The sequence below is a fragment of the Pinus tabuliformis genome, chromosome 4_2 (assembly GCF_031772625.1).
Source record: "Pinus tabuliformis cultivar Carrire ecotype Pingquan chromosome 4_2, CPIR1, whole genome shotgun sequence".
In the NCBI taxonomy this organism is placed as follows: Eukaryota; Viridiplantae; Streptophyta; class Pinopsida; order Pinales; family Pinaceae; genus Pinus; species Pinus tabuliformis.
In genome coordinates this window covers 466,492,257-466,507,746 of record NC_142304.1, presented here as the reverse complement: position 1 = coordinate 466,507,746, position 15,490 = coordinate 466,492,257, and the positions used below count along the sequence as shown (strand labels likewise).

The window sequence follows — 15,490 nt, the reverse complement described above, 5'->3', positions numbered from 1 at the left end:
AGATTTTTCAATATATCATAAAAACATAACATTAATATCTCTTTATAATTCACAAATTAATACATACACACTAAAATTAAAACGATTACACATTTTCAATTTTTTAAATCGCTTAAAAATACAAAACCACAATAATTGAATTTCAATAATATGGATGGATTCATAAGAAATTTTAAATTAAACAAACTCAAAAGGTGTCAATGTGATTACCAAAATACACAACCATAATAATTGAATTTCAACCACAAAAAAAATGAATGAATTTCAATAATATGGATGGATTCATATTGTAAGTATGATGAATGAAAGAACAAGTCTCAAAGTCGTTAAGGTATTGATTAGAACTTAAAAACAAGTTCGAGGCCATTGGTCAAAACTTATACTTATACAAAATGTAGTTTTTCCTTCCCTCCTCTCCTCTCCTCTCCTCTCCCCAGCGCTCCATAATCTAATATTTGAACTTTCCTTTACCTGCATTATAGATCAACCAATTCAAATTAATGAAAACTATATTATAATTAAAATTAAAATGGAAACTATATACACCACTAAATATTATAATGAAACATACTAAAAATATTTAACAAATTATCAAAGAAAACTAAACAATACCAATCAATCCACTAAAGAAAAATACCAATCAATCCACTTAATTACTTCAGCATTGTTTCTACTCATTACATCATAGGCACCATTAGATCAAATCTCATCATGTCACTTGCAAGAATGCTTCCCAAGTTAATGATCCAACATTGGATTCAAGGTGTGTGAGCTTGGCACCCGTTCTAACCAAAGATTTCTTGCTAGATTTCTTCTCATTTTAGTTCCTTGACTCAAAACTCAACCCATATGCATGAAATCATGCACGAGGCCCTTCAAATACTGAATTTTCAATTGAAAAAATTGCCCACCTAACTTGCCTTGTATACGTGGATTTTTGAGGGCTTCCAATGAAGTTGTGGCTTTTTTCCCTAGTGCAAAATTGCATCCCCTCTAAGGAAAGTTATCTACCATGAATCCTTAGTGATTTTCCCACCCTCGACTTCAATATGGAGTTTGCATTAAGGTTTACGTTTGTCCGACCACAAGGTTTGTTCATCAAAGTTCGTAATCAGGTCAAAGCAAACAAGTTCAATACATCACTTATCCTACATTTTACTTTCACTCTCAAATCATGGACCATGAGTAGATGAAGGTGTCTAGGCTGAAATGTTTTTGAAATCTGTCCAAAGACCACAAGGTTGTTCATCAAAGTTTGTAAAAGCAAACAAGTTCAATACATCACTTATCCTGCATTTTACTTTCACTCTCAAATCACGGACCATGAGTAGATGAAGATGTCTAGGCTGAAATGTTTTTTGAAAAATAAATGTATAGTGCAACAAAACCCCTCACCCCAAAGACAATATCCCTTAGTCTTTCCTCAATTTTACGAATATATGGAGAGCACACTCTCTAGCACCCCCACCCACATAAAGTGGTTAAATGTGTTAGGGGCCCACTGGAAGCAGTGAGACTCATCCCTTATAGTTATTTCCTTACAAAGCAAAGATTACAAGTCTTTAAAGAGTGACCCCATGTGATTTATCGGGTTTGAATGACCCTAACAAAAAAATACATTGCAATGCCATTCAGTGAAAATTGGGGACCAACCTAAAAAGCTTTCAAGGTTCTACAAGCAAGAAACTCTCTAGTGTGCCCCATACTGCACAAGTCATTCAACTTTAACTTGATTTAGAGAGTTTATGATTGAGTAGAGTGGCCCTTCACTCTAATAATTATTTTTGCACTAGGGTTCGGCTTATCAATAGCGTTGAAACACTACCCCGTGCCTTATCGTGTCTTACTGTTAAGATATGTTCCTCAAAGTAGGTTGAAATTTTCTTATATATCCGACAAAGGTGCCCCTTGCCCCAACACGAGTGGTTAAAGCTCTTAGCTATCTACTTAGCTCTAAGGTGAATTGGGGTGTTATTCAAGGAATCCTCTTCCCCAACTAGAGGCTAGGTAATTATTCAAAGGCCACACTGGTGGTGTCGCTTTACTAAAAATCTCAAGAGGCTAGGTAATTGGTCAAAGGCCATAATGACGATGTCGTTATATTGACAATCTCAAAGGACCAAATTTCTAAGGCTTGTACCATGGAGAGTCTTAAGATAGAGAATTTCAGTGGGATAAAACATAGCCAATGGCCTTTGTTGACCTACCTAGTTCATGATCTTTGATGTAATCATTGGTACTCGCCCTAATTACATAATTCTCCATCTCAATTACTCACACTCACCACCACTCCACCCTAAGTTACTTCACTTGTCCACCTCCTAGTTGCTTGTCCATAAACGTAATTAGTTGTCACCCTACTAATTAGTCAATTTCCTATTTTCTCAAATATGTTTAATGAGAAATTGTTGAGCTGCCCACGAGGAAGAAAATTTTGTTGATAAGGGGGTCTTCTTTTCATGGACATGGGATCCCATGAGATCTTTCATTGAAAATGTGAGAGCAACAATAACAAAATATTAGTTATAACATGTATCCAATCATCACCACTCAACAATGAAAATGTAACTAGCATATACCACATGTTATCAACCCATCGCCATCTTGTGGCTGATATATAAATTGCACGCAATGCATAATATCAAAGCATGTCATCACGGGTATTATATCAACATTATTTCATGATCAAAACAGAACAATTATCACAGGCTAATAAATAATATAACATAATCATCACCACTCAACAATGAAAATGTAACTAGCATATACCACATGTTATCAACCCATCGCCATCTTGTGGCCGATATATAAATTGCACGCAATGCATGCTATCAAAGCATGTCATCACGAGTATTATATCAACATTATTTCATGATCAAAAAAGAACAATTATTAGAGGCTAATAAATAATATAACATAACTATATACCAGCCACAATGGTCATGCATGTGTTATTCATAATTATATGGCAATGAAACAAATCATCACAACATCATATCCATAAATTCAAAAATAATATGAAACCATCACATCATAGTAATGACACATATAACATGACCATTGATAATGAATATATGTAAAGCAACAACTTTAATCTTATAGCATAAAACAAGTAATAATGTGAAGTCTTACGCTATGAGAATGGAAATAGCAAACACTCTCCAGCTTGGGATAAAAGAATCATCTTCAAAGGGTACATTTTCAAGATTTTGGTCTCTCAGGTTCATATTTTGTTTCCAAATTGAATAGGGATTCACGTGAGGTTAGGAAGCACTAATCCAAACTGTACTTTCTCCAGTGACCTACAGTTTCAAGCATTAAGAGTTTTGGGAGTGAAAGGAAAAGTAACACTCTCAATCAAAAGGGGAAGGCCCTTGGCAAAGAAATTAGAGAAAGAGAAACTAAAGATATAGTCAACGAATTGGAAATGTTAGATCAAATCATGAAGACAACACTTATGAAGCAAGATTCAAAAGATTGAAGAATTGTGTAGAAAATTTGCTTACAATGAGTATTAAATTGATGAAGTCAATAGAAGAAATTGTGATGATTTTAAAAAAAGTGAAGCTAGTGTCCCTATGTCCTAGAGGAAGATGAAGAAGAAGAGCCTCCACAAAGGAAAGAGGACACAAAACAAGAAAAGTCCAAGGGAATAAGAACATTTAAGATACATACACCATTTAAAACATAGTCGAAATTTAAGTTGTATGCTTATGAAAAGAAAAGAAATAGACTAAATCACTGAACAACTGGAGATGTAGAACCACATCACCATGGAGATAAGAAAAAAATTACATATACCAGATTGAAGATCTCTAAGTTGCATTAATATGGTGGGCCACCCATGTGGATTCTTCAAAGGAAAAATGATGGCTACCAATCAGGAAAATTTAAATCCATGATGAGAAGAAATTTCTACACAATACGTCATGAGCACAAGTAGAAAATAAAATGTTGGATGTATAAGCACATCACAATGGAGATAAGAAAAAAATTACATGTACCAGATTGAAGATCTCTAAGTTACATTAATATGGAGGGCCCTTCAAATAAAAAATGATGGCTCCCAATCACCACTTGGGAAAATTCAAATCCATGATGAGAAGAAATTTCTACACAATAGGTCATGAGCGCAAGTAGAAAATAAAATGGCAATTCAAAAAAAGCAAGGTCAAAACATCCAATAATACACAACCAATTTACTTCACATGGACAAGGGGTATCTACATCAAGTCCCGTATATGTTATCTAGATATATTTGAGGATTACAATTCCCGAGGCAGACCAATCACCAATTGGGAAAATTCAAATCCATGATGAGAAGAAATTTCTACACAGTAGGTCAAGAGCACAAGTAGAAAATAAAATGGCAATTTCCAAAAAGACAAGGTCAAAACATCCAAAAATACACAACCAATTTACTTCACATGGACATGGGATATCTACATCAAGTCCCGTATATGTTATCTAGATATATTTGAGGATTGCAATTCCTAAGGAGGCAGATCAGTCATAATTCATGCCCAGAGGATTTTCATGATGCTTCCATGAAAGCAAGCTACATAGAGAATCAGAATAAGCAAAAGTTTGAAGCAATAAGCAATTTCAAAACAATATTTTTCAAAGGCATACACCTCTAGCATCCAAATACCCAAAACATCATTGCAAATTGTTAAGTTTTGTAGATGTTCTATGCTAAGAGCAATTTCACTTTTCTCACAGCAATCATACAAGTAGATAAGCAAAATGCAGATAGAACATATAAGCAGATCTTACAGAAGACAAATCAGAAACAAGAAAAATGTATGTGATCGTTTCGGCGGTCAACAGGATGCTTCAACCAGCAAAGTCTCCTTTGGTCAGCCAGCCCAGCATGTGTCACAACAACCCTAAGATGTGAGTTTTTGTTGTGATGAAATTCTCTCCAACTTTTCCTGTATATGTATCCATCAATGAGGGTGTGTGACACATCTGTTGGGCATGTGAGCCTACATTACAAAACTGGCTGACCTTGCACATATAATTTATTAAGAATAATAAATTCAAAATATAAGTTCTGCTCATCGGATTAAGACTATTTTTATATGGATTTTACACCTCTCAGAAAGAGGAATCCAACAAAAATATTAGCCTCTTAATCTGAGCATCAGAACATGGAGTTTGGACCTAGTTGTCCAAAATGCAGATAGAACATATAAGCACATATAATTTATTAAGAATAATAAATTCAAAATATAAGTTCTGCTCATCGGATTAAGACTATTTTTATATGGATTTTACACCTCTCAGAAAGAGGAATCCAACAAAAATATTAGCCTCTTAATCTGAGCATCAGAACATGGAGTTTGGACCTAGTTGTCCAAATTTAACACTCCCTCTCAACTAGGGAGAACTCCATCTATTAGTGCAATTAACATCGTGAGTCATCCCGCCGAAACTTGCTTTGCTGGCTTCTTTATTTCAGAACAGAAGTGGGTCAGTCACAAAGACATCATTCCCCGACTGACATAATCAGTCCAGAGGTCCCAGACCTCACAAATCTTGATCCCAGATCAAGTGGTTGGACCATGCCATCCTAGATAGAGAGTACGGCAATCTCTGATGCGTCCATCAGTCTTTGCTAATAGTCTCTAGCTTTTCCACACCTCATTGGCCAAATGAGAGGTACTTCCCATGAGCCCTGAACTCAATGGGTAGGATGCATACGGGGCACAGATTAAATGAGTGGCGAACCAGCTCAATAATCACAAGGGTGGGGCAGAAGCATTATGAGTGCTTATAGCTCTGAGAAGCTATCCCCAAAGCCCCCCAGAGCTCCCAGAGCTCATCGTCCAACAGGACCCACATCATAGGGTCTTTCCACGACACCAAGACTCTCACGGAAGGTTAGGAACTTGACCTTCCCCAGGGGCTTAGTGAGAATATCTGCGACCTGCTCATCAGTTCCTATATGATCGAGCCTTACGGCGCCTCGCTATACCATATCCCGGATAAAGTGGTACCTGATATGCTTGGATCGGTCGTGGAACACAGGATTCTCAGTCATACGAATCCCACTCTGATTATCACAGAGTATTACAGTGGTATCTAGCACATGTTGGAACAACTCACTAAAGAGCTTCCTCAACCAAACTGCTTCACAACAGGCCATACTAGCAGCAATGTATTCGGCCTCCGCGGTGCTCAAAGCCACCGACTTCTGCTTCCTGCTCATCCATGAGATCGAAGCAGAACCAAGATTGAAACAGCATCCAGATGTGCTCTTACGATCCACCACACTGCCAGCCCAATCGGCATCAGTATATCCCCGGAGTATCACACTCCCGGCAGTGTATCTCAGCCCATGGTTTATCGTGCCCCGAAGATATCTCAAAAGATTCTTGGCACCAACCCAGTGAAAATGATGAGGCTCAACCATCTGTTGACTCAAAGTATTCACTGCAAAACATATGTCCGGACGGGTGTTCACTAAGAACATCAAAGCTCCTATGAGTTGACGATACTCAGTAGGATTGGCCAAGATAGGCCCTGCAGTGCTGCCACTCAACTTCTTAAAGTTGAGTTCCATTGGTGTCGACACGGACTTATAGTCCACCATCCCAAATCTTTCCAGAAGCTTCACAATATACTTTCCTTGAGAAAGGAAAATCTCTCCAGGTCTCTGCCAGACCTCCAGGCCTAGGAAATAGTGCATCAGTCCTAGGTCTTTCATCTCGAACTCAGCAGCAAGCTCCCTCTTACATTGATGAATGAGAGGGTCATCACCTGTCAGGAAGAGGTCGTCCACATACAGCACTAGAATGAGAGGCTTTCCTTCCACAACCTTAAAGTAAAGGTTTGGATCAGCATTGCTTCGAGTGAAGCCCAGCTTCATCAAGTAACTATCCATCCTCTCATACCAAGCTCTGGGTGCTTGCTTTAACCCATAGAGGGCTTTCTTCAACCTGCAGACATAAGTGTCTCGATCTTGAACTTCAAATCCCAGAGGTTGTTCTACATACACCTCTTCCTTTATTGCATCATGCAGAAAAGCGGTCTTGACATCCATCTGATGAAGACTCCATCCTTGCGTAGCAGCAAGGGCTATGATGGATCGGATGGTGGTATATCGAGCCACAGGTGCAAATATATCGTCATAGTCAATTTCTTCCTTTTGAGGGAAGCCACGGGCAACAAATCTTGCCTTAAACTTTTCAGCACTCCCATCAGATCCATGTTTAATCTTGTAGAGCCATTTAGCGGTGACAACAGATTTGTCCTTCGGTCTCGGGACCACATCCCAGACATCATTCTTCATAATAGCCTTATATTCTTCATGCATAGCATCCTTCCAGACTTGATGCTTGATGGCTTCCTCAAAAGATCCAGGTTCAGATTGTATAATAGTACTCATGGCAGCTAGATACCCTTGGTATCTACACGGCTTCTTGCTTTCTCGGAATGTTCCCCTTGGGGCAGCATGACCCTCAGCATCTTCGAGGGTGACCCTGAGCCATGATGGCCTCTTTCCTAGAGAAGGGGAAGGATCAATAGGATCCATTGGCCCTTCAACATCAGGCATAGTCTCATCCTGGGGTTCTTCCAGATTTCCAGGTCTTTCTTCATGGTTTTCTTCAGATCTAGGAAGATCTACTACTTTCTTCAGGGAAGCATCTTCGTCAAAAGTGACATCATGGCTTATCTCTACTTCCCTTTGACCAGGTACATAGACTCTATATGCCTTAGAAGTCTCACTGTAGCCCACAAACATTCCTTTCTTCCCAGTAGCATCCAGCTTACTTCTCTTTTCTTTCGGCACATGAAAATAGACAGGACATCCAAAAATTCTAAAATGTGAGACATCAGGTTTCTTACCAGAGAAAACCTCTTCGGGAGTTTTGGAGTCCAAAGCGGAATGAGGGCATCGGTTTTGAATGAGGGCATCGGTTTTGCAGCTTCTCCCCACAGAAACTTTGGAAGACCCTGGTCACATAGCATGGCACGGGCAGCTTCCACAATAGTCCTATTCTTGCGTTCAGCAACACCATTCTGCTCAGGAGTATATGCAGTGGTAGTCTCCCTCTTAATGCCAGCTTCTCTGCAAAAGTCTTTGAACTTATTTCTTTTATCAACAACATTAGACTCCTCATACCTGGTATTTCTGGTCCTGGTATTAATAACCATGACAAGTGTATATATAATCATGACTGCCCGGTGTATATACATGTCCAGCATATATATATAACTTATGTACTATAGCGTATATTGTCCAGCGATTACTGCCCATCGTCAGTACAGTCTACCGTATATATAAAGACCATACACATCAAGACCAGATACATATTAAGACCCTATATACTGCTGGAGCAAGATCATATATATCGAGACCCTGTCATATAACGCTGATGCCATACATCTTGTATCAATTTTCACACCAGAGCAATATCACATATCATCACAGTATCGCGATCATATCATTTGCCATTATAACCAGGGATATTATGCGAATGTCATACCACATCAAAGAGACGAATGTGAGACCATATACCAATGCAATTGTATGAAACCTCCGCAGCCTCGGCGAATATACATAAGGGACATTTGCATACTCTGTTTGTATATATAAGTCTTTGGCATCTTCTGCGTGTATATATAACCTCAGCGATGTGTACAGGAACATTGTATAAAACCTCCGCAGCTAATATCACTCCCCTGCGATGCATACAAGACTTCTGCGACGTGTACAGGACCTCTGTGACCTATATAATATTGTATAAAACTTCTGCGGCTGATATAACTCCTCTGCAATGCGTACAAGACTTCTGCGACGTGTACAGGATCTCTGCGTGCATATATATATCCTCATGTGATGTGTACAGGACTGTCCAGCGAATGTATATAACCATAACTGCAATGTATGACATGACTGCCCAGCGTATAATTGCACAGCGTATACATAACTCCAGCTACACCTCAGGACTGTGGAATTTAGATTGCGGTTGACTGTGTCCTTTTATTACTGCGTCCACTATATCATGTCACTAGGGAGACTACCCTGTCATGGATACTATGTTTGCCATGTCATATATATATATATATATATATATATTGTTAGCCATACCAAAATCCTGTCAGCCATACCGTGTATATATATGTTGTTCACTGTCTGCCATGTCAAAGCACTGTTTGCCATATCATGTTTCAACATGATGTTTGCCATACCATGAAAGAACTGTCTGCCATATCATGTTTCAGCATGATGTTTGCCATACCATGAAAGAACTGTCTGCCATATCATGTTTCAGCATGATGTTTTCCATACCATGACATTGTCTGCCATGTCAAAGAACTGTTTGCCATATCATGTTTCAACATGATGTTTGCCATACCATGAAAGAACTGTCTGCCATATCATGTTTCAACATGATGTTTTCCATACCATGACATTGTCTGCCATGTCAAAGAACTGTCTGCCATATCATGTTTCAACATGATGTTTTCCATACCATGACATTGTCTGCCATGTCAAAGAACTGTTTGCCATATCATGTTTCAACATGATGTTTTCCATACCATGACATTGTCTGCCATGTCAAAGAAACATTGTCTGCCATACGTTGTTTGCCATACCCTGCCATACACAATGTGGTGATAATATATAATGCAATTTGATAACGTGACTGTGTTTTTCAGCGAGTCATCGGTTATTCCATATGCGGGCCAGAGATTGTGACATACACGGGTATACCTTATGCGAAAAGGGATTGCGGTCATATCATATGTGAGACAGTCTTGCGAACTTATATATTCCACGAACAAGTAGATATGCAAACCAATCAACGGAACATTAGACCTGTGTTTAGGTCACTCCCTTGCTGCGCTATGAAACCTTCCTCCCTGACCGCGTATTAGTTAGGGCATCCTTTAGGATAGCGTATCCCTTTTGATCTCTCACACCACCAAAACCCAAAGACAAGTGGAGAGAGATCACAAGAGATGATTGTTATAGATAGAGTTTGTCTTCAACTTGGCTCTGATACCATGTTAAGTTTTGTAGATGTTCTATGCTAAGAGCAATTTCACTTTTCTCACAGCAATCATACAAGTAGATAAGCAAAATGCAGATAGAACATATAAGCAGATCTTACAGAAGACAAATCAGAAACAAGAAAAATGTATGTGATCGTTTCGGCGGTCAACAGGATGCTTCAACCAGCAAAGTCTCCTTTGGTCAGCCAGCCCAGCATGTGTCACAACAACCCTAAGATGTGAGTTTTTGTTGTGATGAAATTCTCTCCAACTTTTCCTGTATATATATCCATCAATGAGGGTGTGTGACACATCTGTTGGGCATGTGAGCCTACATTACAAAACTGGCTGACCTTGCACATATAATTTATTAAGAATAATAAATTCAAAATATAAGTTCTGCTCATCGGATTAAGACTATTTTTATATGGATTTTACACCTCTCAGAAAGAGGAATCCAACAAAAATATTAGCCTCTTAATCTGAGCATCAGAACATGGAGTTTGGACCTAGTTGTCCAAATTTAACACAAATATTGTAGCATTGATTGACATTTGGAAGCTCCATAAGCAAGCAACGATCATTCAAGATTGAAGTGAAGAAATTGAATGCAATTGTGACATGTAAAATTGGCATGTTTGGCCTTGAAATAGATAAAATCAGGGAAGTCTGTGAAAAGGAATTAATCACAAGCAAAAGAAAATCAATCTTGAAAAAGAAATAGAAATCGGCTAGCAAAGAGCAAGAGAAATCTCCGAGTGAACAAAAATCAGCCTTACAGGTGCAAAAAGAACAAGGAACATTCTTCCAATTGAAGATTAAGATCAGAGGTTATCGACTCTTATTGATCCCATTTATTAGAAATATCTAATTTCCAAATCATTGGTGCAGCAACTTGGCTTGGAGACTCATGCCTATCAGAGGTTATCGACTCTTATTGATCCCATTTATTAGAAATATCTAATTTCCAAATCATTGGTGCAGCAACTTGGCTTGGAGACTCATGCCTATCTTCAGACATGTTTATCATATGACAGTGATAAATGAAAATATAAGTTCAGATTTGCTACTATTTCCGAGTATATCAATAAAATCAAATGTGTTGTGCCATTAGTCATAATTCTGTTTTATGATGCTTCCAAGAAAACAAGCTATATAGAACTAGGGGGGTGCCATTGGATCAAGATAAGCAATTTCAAAAACAAATTACAATCACATAGTTTTGGAAGGCAAGAAAAAACATGTGTACGCTTCTCAAGCATGACTCAAAACACCATTGTGAGCCTTGTAGATGGATATAAAAAGATGACATGTTGGAAGCTCCATCCTTGTATCCATCTAAAAAATAAAAACAAAGAAGAAATTTTAAGCAATTTAGAGGTGCAAAACTTACATTTATGGACATAAAACCAACCCCATGCAAAATAAATAAATAAGCAATTGGAAGCATGAAAAATCAGCTATGGCTAAAGAAAAATCATTAATGTATGAGCAAGAAAAACTATGAACAAGCCAAAAAAAAACAGTGCTGAAAAAAGAAAAATAAATCAGCTAGTAATGACCAATATAAATCTGCCAATGAAGAACAAAAATCAACCTTGATAAAATCAAAAACTAAGGGAAAAAGAAAAAAGAATTAAGGAGGAAAGACAAATACTCATCTTACCAAAGGCTTGAATAATCGACTCTTCTTACTGAAGGCGTTGACTCTTGTTGATCACAATTTTGCGAAAAAAAAAATGATTTCCAAATCATTGGTGCAACAACTTGGCTTGGAGACTCATGCCTATCCTCGAGCACACACCTTGGATTTGTTGATCAAAGACACCAATATGCAAGTGACAGAAATGTGAGTTCAGATTTTCTATTATTTCCAGGTATATTGATGTAAACAAATGTGATGTTGTGCCATTAGTCATAATTCTTCTCCAAGGAATTTAGATGATGCTTCCATGAGAAATTATATGGAGATGACAAATAAGCAAAACGTATGAAGCAATTTTGAACAAAAAATTACAAGTAAAAAAAATTAAGGCAAGAAAATGCATTTGCAACATCTCAAGTTGGAGGTGAAGCAATCGAATGCAGTTTAGAGGTGTAAAATTGGCATGCCCAACCCCAAAATCAAAGCTAAATATCCAAATTAATGGTTGCAAGTATTAAAAATCAGTCATGTATGTGCAAGAGGATCTATCCACAAGCAAAACGTATGAAGCAATTTTGCACAAAAATTACAAGTAAAAAAAAAAAATTAAGGCAAGAAAATGCATCTGCAACATCTCAAGTTGGAGGTGAAGCAATCGAATGCAATTTAGAGGTGTAAAATTGGCATTGCCCAACCCCAAAATCAAAGCTAAATATCCAAATTAATGGTTGCAAGTATTAAAAATCAGTCATGTATGTGCAAGAGGATCTATCGACAAGCAAAAAAAAAATCAGTCTTGAAAGAGAAAAACACATCATCTAGCAATTAGCAAGAGAAATGTGCCCAATGGTGAACAAAAATCAGCCTTACAGAAGGAGAAGGAAGGGAAAGAAAAAAATTGAAGAGGAAAGAGACACTTTTCCTACCAAAGATTCAGATCACAAATAAGATGTCAACTCTTGATCCCATTTATAAGATAATTTGATTTCCAAATCATTGGTGCAAAAACTTGGCTTGGAGTCTCATGCCCATTCCCAAACATATCCATTGGATTCGAAAATCAATGAAACCAATATGCAAGTGACAAAGAAATACATGTTTATATTTAATACTAAAGTATACTGATGAAATTGAATGCCAAGTTGTGTCATTAGGTGCCAATCAAGCCAGAAGGTTGGTAACTGTGAGTAAAAAGTTCTTCTAATGGTGTTAAGATCCAAAGGAGGAAGCATCAAAGGAAAATTGTTTAAAGGACATGAGCATAGATCAAGATGTTTCAAGGTATGTTAGTGCAAGCACACTTTGTGATATAAGCAAACCAACGACCTCCCTCTTGGGATTGTATACACTGTTACACCTTCCTTCTAGAACACAAAACGCATTTCCATGGATTTCTCGAGAGATTTTCCAAGGACAAAGAGTGCAAATGACTATTTTATAGTGGCAATGGATAGATTCAATAAGTGTTTGCTCTTTCTCATTGTAAGAAGAGCATCAGAGCCCAAAAGACAACTGAAAAATTCCTTGAGAAGGTGTGGATACAAATCCACTCATTCCATACCCAAGTAAATGGATACACAAAACTTGTAAACACAATACTTGTTCATTTATTGAGGAGATATAATCACGAGCATCCCAAAACATGGGATGAAAGCTTACATTCAACGTGAATACAATAGGGCAGTTCAATCATCTACTCACATGAGACCATTTGAAGTTTGTTGTCAATTCCTTCCACAATCACCAATTGACATGGCAAGACAAGCAAATTACAGTTACAAATATATGAAATTATCTCTCACAATGAAAATGATATATTGGGCAACGCTTTTCAATGAAAAGAAACACAAAAATATAAATTTAATGTAGAAATCACAAAGACGAAATTCATAAACCGAAGAAATACAAGTAAATTTAGTATATTCATAAATTGGAAAAATTCAATATTAATTACTACACTCATTATTGATATTCTTGCATAATGAAGACAAATTATCGTGAATTGGTTGATCATTGAGACCATAATTAGAGAGAGAGGAGTTATAACTTGAGAGATTGTGTTCCTTAGGGTGGTTGAGTAATTACGCAATTTTATAGCATTAGCTCTTCTCATTGTTCTGTTTAAATATAAACTTCTCGAGCTAATATGGCCTCCACTAAAAAATACGTCGTCATTTTGTCAGTCTAGATAATGAAGAATCAAGGCTCCTCAAAATTTTGTTCCAAGAATGTAATCCATTTAACAGTGGGCTCCATTTTGAATTACTTCAATGGAAGGGTGCTTGCTAAGTCGTTGATCCAACACTAGATTTGTGTGGGGGCTTTGCACCCATCCTCATTCTAACCAAAGATTTCTTCCTAGATTTCTTCCTATTTTAGTTCAATGACTCAATACTCAATGGTCAACCCATATGCATGAAATTGCATGAAATCGTGTTTGAGGCCCACGAACTATTGAGTTTTCAATTGAAAAGATTGCCCACCTACCTTGCCTAGTATAGGTGGATTTTCCGTGCCTGCCCTAGAGCAGATAGCATCCCCTCTAATGGAATTTATCTACCATTAGTCGTAGTGATTTTCCCACCGTCTGCCTCAATATGAGGCAATGTTAGCAAAACCAAACAGTTCACCAAACAATAGACCCCCCAAGCAATCAAAATTGGACCAAAACCAATAAAAAACCAAACCAAAATTCCAGTTGGCCAAAGAATATATAAAATATTTAAAATTTAAAGAAAAATGTATATATTCATGTGCATCTATATGAATCCAATCCATTTATACACAAATATGCAAAAGTTCTCAATTATATAAGGGTGCATATAACAAAAATAATATTGAATGCACTCCATCTCTAAAACAAAAAAGATGGCCTCTAGCATCCAAAAAAAGACATGCCACAACAAATACCGACATATCATCAAAACCGTTGCATTAAGATAAGAGAGACAAAGCTTAAAATGTCAAGTCAAGATGATTATTAAATGAACCTAAAACATTGAAAATGGGCATGTGGACATTCACTAATCAATAATAGTGGGATACTAAAATTAAAATTGTAACCACTATCTAACATTCTCTTCTTTCACACATGTCAACGTTTATCCCAACATCTATTTTTGCTCTCAAATCATGGATCATTGTAGATGTGACCATTTATGACCTAGGTCAACCAAGAGGTGGCTTTGCCTTCCCAAACCTCTTCCACCCCAAAGCTCCTAGGCAATGAAAATAGATGTAGCTCATACAAGTATTTCCATGAGCGTATCTACTTATGCAAATCTTCAATAAATGTATCTTATGCTCTTTCTAAATGTTCACGTTATTAATTAACAAAGTGAACATTTTTTAATTCAAGTGACTTTTAATTAATAAAGTGATTAAAGTGGGTCATTTAATGATTTAATTAAAAGAGAGTCATTGATTTCACGATTAGATCTTAAACATTGAATATTAGGTTTTTGGCTTATGACAAAGTGATAAGAGAAAAGTTATAAAAGAAAGAGGGGGCAAACGACAAAGACACACAAAGAGCATTCATTTCACAAGTCACATGAGTGAAGAAAAAAATCAGTGGTCTGATTTTTAACAATTAGCAAGGAGTTTTAGCAGTAGTTCAGCAAAAAGAAGACATCCAATCAGTAGCAAGGAGAATTGAAGTCGTACAACCCAGCAAAGGAGAACGTACAGTCATTTGTACAGATTCGTACAGTAATACGGACTACAGAGTAGGTCGAACAAAGTGCAGCGCATACCACACATTTCATGTAGATATGCCTTGATTTTTGTGCAAACTAAAATTTTTTCGGGTTTATTATTTGTTTTTTAATTTCTCAG

General features: G+C 37.2%; 1 long non-coding RNA gene across 2 annotated transcripts in view; it reads right to left on the bottom strand.

Moving 5' to 3' along the window:
* Positions 1-215: 215 nt before the first annotated feature.
* The window catches only part of LOC149169981 (uncharacterized), an 87,217-nt gene continuing 71,942 nt past the window's right edge, over positions 216-15,490 (bottom strand). The window contains exon 3 of one of the 2 annotated variants that reach the window (XR_016259434.1): positions 216-471. This is a non-coding gene — a long non-coding RNA (uncharacterized LOC149169981). Of the gene's footprint in view, positions 472-11,789; positions 11,813-15,490 lie in introns of those variants that run through there. The other variant, XR_016259436.1, reaches the window with a different exon arrangement.